The sequence below is a fragment of the Physeter macrocephalus genome, chromosome 7 (assembly GCF_002837175.3).
Source record: "Physeter macrocephalus isolate SW-GA chromosome 7, ASM283717v5, whole genome shotgun sequence".
Lineage (NCBI taxonomy): Eukaryota > Metazoa > Chordata > Mammalia > Artiodactyla > Physeteridae > Physeter > Physeter macrocephalus.
Genome location: NC_041220.1, coordinates 6271301 through 6273933, shown reverse-complemented (window position 1 = coordinate 6273933; position 2633 = coordinate 6271301).

Here is a 2633-nt window from a genome sequence, read left to right as displayed (position 1 = left end):
AACAACAAGTAACACATAAGGGAAAACCCACAAGGTTAATAGCTGATCTTTCAGCAGAAACTTTGCAAGCCAGAAGGGAGTGGCAGGATATATTTAAAGTGATGAAGGAGAAAAACCTACAACCAAGATTACTCTACCCAACAAGTATCTCATTCAGATTTGACAGAGAAATTAAAAACCTTATAGACAAGCAAAAGCTAAGAGAATTCAGCACCACAAAACCAGCTTTACAACAAAAGCTAAAGGAAATTCTCTCAGAAGAAAACGTAAGAGAAGGAAAAGACCTACAATAATAAACCCAAAACAATTAAGAAAATGGTAATAGGAACATACATATCGATAATTACCTTAAATGTAAGTGGATTAAATGCTCCAACCAAAAGACATAGACTGGCTGAATGGATACAGAAACATGACCCATATACATGCTGTCTAAACGAGACTCACTTCAGACCTAGGAACACATACAGACTGAAAGTGAGGGGATGGAAAAAGATATTCCATGCAAATGGAAATCAAAATAAGCTGGAGTAGCCATTCTCATATCACACAAAATAGACTTTAAAATAAAGACTATTACAAGAGACAAAGAAGGACACTACATAATGACGAAGGGATCGATCCAAGAAGAAGATATAAAGATTGTAAATATTTATGCACCCAACATAGGAGCACCTAAATATATAAGGCAAATGCTAACAGCCATAAAAGAGGAAATCGACAGTTAACACAGTCAAAGTAAGGGACTTTAACACCCCACTTTCAACAATGGACAGATCATCCAAAATGAAAATAAATAAGGAAACACAAGCTTTAAATGATACGTTAAACAAGAAGGACTTAATTGATATTTATAGGACATTCCATCCAAAAACAACAGAATACACATTCTTCTCAAGTGCTCATGGTACATTCTTCAGGATAGATCATATCTTGGGTCACAAATCAAGCCTTGGTAAACTTAAGAAAATTGAAATCATATGAAGTATCTTTTTTGACCACAACGCTGTGAGACTAGATATCAATTACAGGAAAAAAAATCTGTAAAAAATAAAAACACATGGAAGCTAAAAACACTACTTAATAACCAAGAGATCACTGAAGAAATCGAAGAGGAAATCAAAAAATACCCAGAAACAAATGACAATGAAAACACTATGACCCAAATCCTATGGGATGAAGCAAAAGCAGTTCTAAGAGGGAAGTTTATAGCAATACAGTCCTACCTTCAGAAACAAGAAACATCTCAAATAAACAACCTAACCTTACACCTAAAGCAATTAGAGACAGAAGAAGAAAAATAAATAAAACCCAAAGTTAGCAGAAGGAAAGAAATCATAAAGATCAGATCAGAAATAAATGATAAAGAAATGAAGGAAATGATAGCAAAGATCAATAAAATTAAAAGCTGATTCTTTGAGAAGATAAACAAAATTGATAAACCATTAGCCAGACTTATCAAGAAAAAAAGGGAGAAGACTCAAATCAATAGAATTAGAAATAAAAAAGGAAAAGTAACAATTTACACTGCAGAAATAAAAAGGACCATGAGAGATTACTACAAGCAACTATATGCCAATAAATGGACAACCTGGAAGAAATGGACAAATTCTTAGAAATGCAGAATCTTCTGAGACAGAACCAGAAAGAAATAGAAAATATGAACAGATCAATCACAAGATCACAAGCACTGAAACTGAACCTGTGATTAAAAATCTTCCAACAAACAAAAGCCCAAGACCAGATGGCTTCACAGGCAAATTCTGTCAAACATTTAGAGAATAGCTAACACCTATCCTTCTCAAACTCTTCCAAAATATAGTGGAGGGAGGAACACCCCCAAACTCATTCTACAAGGCCACCATCATTCTGATACCACGAGCAGACATAGATGTCACAAAGAAAGAAAACTACAGGCCAATATCACTGATGAACATAGATGCAAAAATTCTCAACGAAATACTAGCAAACAGAATCCAACAGCACATTAAAAGGATCATACACTATCATCAAGTGGGGTTTATCCCAGGAATTCAAGGAGTCTTCAATATATGGAAATCAATCAATGTGATACACCATATTAACAAATTGAAGGAGAAAAACCATATGATCCTCTCAATAGATGCAGAGAAAGGTTTTGACAAAATTCAACACTGATTTATTATAAAAACCCTCCAGAAAGTAGGCAGAGAGGGAACTTTCCTCAACATAATAAAGGCCATATATGACAAACCCACAGCCAACATCATCCTTAATGGTGAAAAATTGAATCCATTTCCACTAAGATCAGGAACAAGACAAGCTTGCCCACTCTCACCTCTATTATTCAACATAGTGTTGGAAGTCTTAGCCATAACAATCAGAGAAGAAAAATAAATAAAAGGAATCCAAATTGGAAAAGAAGAAGTAAAACTGTCACAGTTTGCAGGTGACATGATACATAGAGAATCCTAAAGATGCTACCAGAAAACTACTAGAGCTAATCAATGAATTTGGTAAAGTAGCAGGATACAAAATTAATGCACAGAAGTCTCTTGCATTCCTATACACTAATTATGAAAAATCTGAAAGTAAAATTAAGGAAACACTCCCATTTACCATTGCAACAAAAAGAATAAAATATCTAGGAATAA